Source organism: Hyaena hyaena, unplaced genomic scaffold, assembly GCF_003009895.1.
Source record: "Hyaena hyaena isolate Hyena2069 unplaced genomic scaffold, ASM300989v1 scaffold_249, whole genome shotgun sequence".
Taxonomy (NCBI): Eukaryota; Metazoa; Chordata; class Mammalia; order Carnivora; family Hyaenidae; genus Hyaena; species Hyaena hyaena.
The window spans coordinates 2,141,516-2,148,360 of NW_024080880.1; positions in this window are offsets into that span (position 1 = coordinate 2,141,516).

Here is a 6,845-nt window from a genome sequence, read left to right on the forward strand (position 1 = left end):
CAAATAAAGGTGAAAATTATTTCATAAAATTTAAGTAAGATTTTACTCACATATTTTCCTCATTAGAAAAACCTCAAAACAAAAAAACAAAACAGATGGGGTGGGGGTCAGGGAAATCTATGGTTAATGAAAGTAAAGAATCTAGGTTGACTTTGTGACCTACATGTATGATAATGGATGATGATGAAGAAGGAAATGATAAAATAGCTGGCACTTACTGAGTAGAAACTGAGTGCTTACTGTATGCCAGGCCCTCTGTGACATGGCTATTCTGCCATCCTCATAACTGCTGAGTATACCATCCAGCCTAGATTTTGTGAGGCCACTATAATGCTAACCTTCAAATTTGGTGAAAACCCATTTAAACATCTTTTGTTATTGTTGCAATGATAGATGGGCAGAACTATCATCTTAGGCACATGGATATTATTTTCCAGTTTTAAAAAAACAGTTAAAATTTTAAAAAATAGTAAATAAATACTTATTGCTTCTTTATCACTTTAACTTTGAGTAAGCCAGGAATTTGGCTATAATTCCACAGTAAGGTATAGTATCTCTCTGAGGTCACACGGGGCCTGTTTTTTTTTTTTTTCCACTCTAGTCTAATGGACTTCTAGTGGCCTCCCTAAGCATCTAACTACAGACAAAGTGAATTAGGCAACAGGGAAAACTCGGCTCATTAGGATCCAATGTGCTGTACTCAGAATTAAATTAAAGAGTCTCACCTCATCAAACTCAAGAATCTGCCATAACAGACACTGATGAACAAAGGCCATTGTATCACAACAGAAGATGGCTCCATCTTTTGGATTTGGAATGTATACACTATAAGTTCCTATTTTGATGCTTCTGGTCAATTCACAGGGTCAACAGAGTTTTTCAAAGGTTACACTCCAGAGTTTCATACGGCGTCCTGGGACTGGGACCTTCAACGTATTTCAATTTATTTCTCACCACGTTTCATCCAAATGCTTCTCTAAGTGTACCTCTGTGCTCAGACTGTAAAACAACGCAAGTAATGTGGGGGCTGAGAAAACAGTAGAAGTGAATTAGGGCATAGACATAGATGTTAAATTAGAGCTTGCCCAACACTCCATTTATTTCTGAAATAAATTGATATCACTAAAATCTAGAAAATGCTTTTTAGTTTTTATTTTGTAGTCATTGGCACAAAAGTGATAATTAAGGACATTGAATATAATCAACATAGCTAAGAGGAAAAATGACTAACTGCAGTTTTCAGATTATTTGTTAAAATAAAAAGCACTCAAACCACAGCAAGAGAGAATTCAAGAAAGCAAAACTGTTTTTATAAGAGAAAGAAATTGACCTGTTGGAAAGCAATGGCCCTGTTCATGGAGGGACTCTGTGAACGAGGGATTATTATTTTTTTTTTTAGACTTCACAAGCAAAACTAGAATAACTTGCAAACAATTCCAGCATCATTTCCAAAAATCTGACCATTGGATTTTTTTTAGCAGATAATCTATCCTAATGGGATAATGTTCTAAAGAAAATGCTTTTAGAAACATTGTTTTTCAAAGATACCTATAGTTTTGTTCATTTAAGCACAAAAATGGTCTTTTAACCTCTTTGTTTATAAGTGGTACAAAATGTTCTGTTTTGAAATTAACGTTTTGGTTGTGTTTGCTGACCTACATCAACCCTTTGCTCATGTCTCAGGTTCAGTAGGATACAGATCAATAAGAACCACATGTTAGATGCAATAGCTCCTAAACACATTGAGCTATGTCAACATGCTTGTCCCTACCTACACACAAAGTCTACAAACTGCATGTTTTGGTTTGTTTATTTTGGGTGTGTTAAATTAATTTGGGTGTCTGCTTTTAATTTTTTCTGTATTTCACTTTATGACTTGTTTTATATCATCTATAGTGGCCATGTAAACCAAGTATAAAACTTGCTAGAACATAAAAAAATAAGTTACCCAAGGAGCTCTCCTATCAGTAAGATAAACATGTAAGCTTTAGAGTACTGTGAACTCACAAGATAGTTAATATGGGCATAGATATATTTAGCAGGCTACACAATCTATCCAGAATAATTCTGATATATAAATTCCCAAATCAGAATTTAAGATCTGTAAAAGCCCTGAACCAAATACATTATCTGTGATCCTAATTCATCTTCTTTATGTTTTGTCCTGATTATCTTTTTCTATGTCTTGTATTCTTTTTTTCCTCTGATGAATATTGATTACTTATATAGGGATCCTTACTACTGAGAAAGTAATAAATCTTGGTTCACGAGTTTGGATGAAATCTACCTTAAGTACATTTCTTAAAGAGAAGAAGCTTTTTGTAATCTGCTATATGTTCAAAGTCACTGGTTGCCTATTACCAAAAAATTTATTCTCTCCATATTTGGGGAGTCTATGGTTCCACTCTATGCCCTTTATGTTCTCTGGCTAGTTGCTTCAGTACTCTGACTAGTACTCTGTGCTAATGAGAGGTATATTTTTATTACTTTTAGAGGGAATAGAATATTCATTTAAATTCTATTAATTCTAAAATAATATACAGAAAAATACTCTACTACTTCCTTTGTGAGATATCAAAGTTCACAATAGCTCAGATATTTTTACTCCTTAAGATTTCACATGCAATGTTTTCATGGGTTGCAAACGGACTTTGGGGAAGCAATTGTAGTAGGTGAAGGACTTTAAAAATTCCTGTTGTTCAGGTTTATCTCAATAGGCCACCTAGTAAACGAGTTTATACCAGGGAGTCATTGTAGTTATATGCAAGTAATGGACTTCTTATAATTTATAAGAAAATGAAAGAATATGACAGAGCATTAAAATATTGGAACTGAAAGAAAATTAAATTGTATAAACAGATTCTTTTTTTTAAAGATTTTATTTTTAAGTAATCTCTACAAACAATGTGGGTCTTAAACTCACAACCCCAAGGTCAAGAGTCACATGCTCTACCAACTGAGCCAGCCAGGTGCCCCTATAAACAGATTCTTAGTATAGCTTGCTAACTAGAAGAGACATAGCCACACAGGAGATGTGGTCAAATGCTTGGCAGTTTCCATTTCATTCATATTTATTGAGCATCTACTTATGTGCCAGGAACTATACTTAGGAATAATACATAGGATACAAAAATGGGTAAACCTTAATGCATGTTCTTAGAGATTACACAGAGGAGATAGAGGGATAGAACACATAATAATTTGATAATCACAGCAAATTAGGCATAGGAAATCAGTTCTGGACAGAGAAGGGAAGGTGACATTGAGGATGACATCAGAACTGTGTGTTCAAGGATGAATAGGAGTTCTCCAAGTGTATAAAGCTAAAGACTGACAATCTAGAGAGAGAGATAAGCCATGTACAAAAGTGTTAGAGATAGAAAATAGGGTCTGCCCTGACTATTCTGAGCACGTGCTATGGCTTGACTTTAGGTATCCTGGGATAAAGGGGAGGTAAAAAAAAGAGACAGAAGCCAAACATAAAGGGCAATGAGACACTAAGGGCCATATGGTGGAAAGGGTAGTCATTTGGCCTTTATCTAAAGAAAGATAAGAATCTACTGAAGGCTTTATAAATTGAATGTCAACGTGGGAAAGTAACAGATAAGGAGAGAAAATAAAATTGAAAAGCTAGAAAGCTATAACAAAAAGGATAATAGAACATACTTGTGGTGAGGATATATTCTTAACTTCTCTGACACTGGAAGGTTAACTGAGTTGCGTACCAAAGTCCCAGACAAAACAATGAACTAAATTTTGATTAGCCAGCATCCTCTCTCTTTGTGTTACAAAGACTGTCAGATCATTCTGATATTCTGCATTGATTGTTGTTTTCCATACCTGGAAAATGCATTCAAGGACGGTAGGTGTGAATCCTGATACATACTTTAGCTGGACTGTGATCTTGTGAAAAACTTCCGACAGAAAGTAGCATACACTGCTAGACGAAAATCACTCAAGTTTTGACAAAGAACAAACAGGCATACATGCACTGCTGTTCCTCCCAGAGTTGGCAAAGCAAGAACTCTTTGGGTCATCCATCTTTCTGTGAACAGACCAAGCATCTCATTCCAATCAAAGCCTGTTCCCAACGAACATACTTTATATTGGCCATGGGAATGAAAGCTTAGATAGAACTCCAAGAAAATGACAGTTTTATTTCTTCATTTCTCTCTTATTGAACACCACAAAGATATTGTAAGTAGTCACTAAGATCTAGGCTGTCACAGTAACTCCACTACAAAAAAACAAAGTATTTTTCAATACTGTCCTCTTCAGAGTAAATAGAAACAACATCTTATTTTGTTTGCTGAGGTTTGACCCATAGCTTGTCAGTTCTGTATTGAAAGAAAAATACTCCTTTTACTGTATGAAATAATCAAGGCAGCTAAACAGACACCATATTTCCATTGTGTAAAATAATCCAGAGAGATTTATATGGGAAATTAAATGTTTTACTATTGTGTAGGACTCAATGACCTATGAATTTTTCTTTTCCCTGTTTTTTGGTTCAGCAATATATCCCATCTGAAATGTACTTTTCTAACATCGCTTCAAAACCATATATTTGGATTTCATTTATATAATAGCAAAATCTAAGTAAATGGCAAGTTTTCAGTAGTAGGCAAAAGAATGATGTTAAAATGCAGTTAAGTTGTGGTAGTTCAGTCAGTAAAGCATGCGATTCTTGATCTTGGGGTCATGAGGTCATGCCCCACGTAGGGTATAGAACTTACTTTAAAAAAAAGAAGAAAAAGAACAAACAACAGATCCAAAACATTGTTTTAAAAAATAAAAATAAATAAAACACAGCTAAATATTAATTTTCTTTTTAAAAAGAAAGATACAAATCATGGAATACTGTAAAATTAATGAAGTCAATTTGCTGTTTTACTGTAAACTATTTCAGGAAAATTTTCAATATTTATAAAAACAAGAGTTTTCCATGTACATGTAGAAATGGAAATAGACTGTTTACTTATCAAAGGCTAGGTGATAACTTTTTTCCCTATATTGCTATTAATTCCAAAAATCTACTACAGCTAAAGAAAAGGGAAAATTATTTCTGTAATTCAGGATTCATAACTTTAGTCTGGAGAACTAATAGATACTTTTTCATCAGTTTCATGAAGCAATGCATGTTAAATCTGTTAATACAGAGCAATTGTAGCATTTTGAGGTTATCTTTCTATGTGTGTGTGTGTATTTCTCAGTACTGCTCACTTTTCTCAGCTACTATTAATTATCTATTCAACATATTTTTCCAAACATTTGATTTATGTTATATCCTTCTGGAGGATAAACTTAGTGTTACCTACAGAACACCTAGTGAAGAATGCTATCTTAGAAAACACCACCACCAAAACTCACATGTGGAGCAGTTTCATTCTCACGTTGTCTAGGACCCAATATCCTGGTAAAGAACTATGCAATGTTTCTTTAGAGCTTAGTAGCAATAATGATTTTGTAGAAAACAAATTACTACCATTATCCAACAAATTCCAACCATATTGAAGTGGATCAGTGGAGTTATTTCCTTTCTTTGTAAACAGTGTTAGATGGTATTGAGGATGCAAAGGTGAACTCACATAAACTCTGCTCTAATAGCATGCGCTGTTACTGTCATGCAAGCCAATAAGAAAAAGAGATTGCAAAATGTGGTTTCTTTTTTCATTTATAAGCAATAAATTACAGAAATACAGAGAGGCAAGTCTCCTCTTACTGAAAAAGGGTAGTTGACAAGAAAGTTTTATAGAAATGGGTCTTTAAAGAGAGATAAGAGATCACCAACAGAGCTAAAGAGGAAAATCATTTTAGACAGAATGAATGAAGTTAATAAAGCAATGGAAATAAGACAGCAGACTGGATAGGGACATATAACCACAATAATGCTAAATGTTCTGCCTAAGTGGAAAAAGTTAAGGGAGATATTGAGAATTCCATTATATACAATTTAAAATATGTAATATTTGTAGAGTGCCATCAGGAAGAAAGTATAAGAAAAAGAAAATGTGATTCTTTAAATTCAAAGGTCTTCAGACCTCAGTGGGAATGAATTGACCTACCTTTCGAGGCTAAGAAATACAAATGTGACTACTTTAATCTTTTTTGTTAACCTCCAATTATAAGTGTCATTGATTAGGCAACTGTATTTAGAGATCAGTACATCCTCTCAGCATTGAATACAAAAATTCAATCAAAAACTGGTCATTGTGGTCATTTAGTAAGTCACAGGAACTGAGACAGTAAATTCAGGGCATTTGTGTGAAACATACAACAATCAGATATTGAATATATTTCTTTAAAAGGACCTAAAGCGATATACCACAGTACTTTTTCTAATTCAAGCCATATATATAAAAAATATATATTTGTGATAGTGCTAATGAGTACCCCTGGCACTCTTATTTGGTTTCTAAGTACCCATGCTCCACTAAAGGAAACCAGAACTTTTTAAAGAAATGACTGACTGTTTTTCGGGTGTGGAGTTTGGTGAGTTCCTTATAGATTCTGGATATTAACCCTTTATCTGATATGTCATTTGCAACTATCTTTTCCCATTCCGTTGGTTGCCTATTAGTTTTCTGGGTTGTTTCCTTGGCTGTGCAGAAGCTTTTAATCTTGATGAGGTCCCAAAAATTTATTTTTGCTCCTGATTCCCTTGCTTTTGGGGATGTGTCAAGTAAGAAGTTGCTGCGGTGGAGGTCAAGGAGGTTGTTTCCTGCTTTCTCCTCTAGGATGTTGATAGTTTCCTGTCTCACGTTCAGGTCCTTTATCCATTTTGAGTTTATTTTTGTGCATGGTGTGAGAAAATGATCTAGTTTCATTCTTCTGCATGTTGCTGT